This window comes from Theobroma umbraticum, unplaced genomic scaffold (assembly GCF_002168275.2).
Source record: "Theobroma umbraticum cultivar Fairchild unplaced genomic scaffold, ASM216827v3 scaffold_121.0, whole genome shotgun sequence".
NCBI classification, from domain to species: Eukaryota; Viridiplantae; Streptophyta; class Magnoliopsida; order Malvales; family Malvaceae; genus Theobroma; species Theobroma umbraticum.
The window spans coordinates 732,183-732,448 of record NW_018397289.1 but is presented as its reverse complement, the minus strand read 5'-3'; positions in this window follow the sequence as shown (position 1 = coordinate 732,448).

Sequence of the window (266 nt, the reverse complement as noted above, 5' to 3'; positions counted from 1 at the left end):
GTTAAATTATGTGGAATGTGAGATACAGATGTGAAAGTTACTATTACATACAAACTATGGTGTGCAAAAAAGAAAAAGTTAGTGAGGGACATGTGGGACTGCCATCATGTGAAGTAAAAGAAAAAATAAGATTAAGATTTTTTTTCATGTAATGTGATTAATGCATTAGGTGGTTAAATAAAAAAAGAAGAAAGTGAGTTGCATGTGACTTCAATGGTCAAAGAGTGGCTAAATAAAATATAAGGTGAATATGGGACATGGAGTAA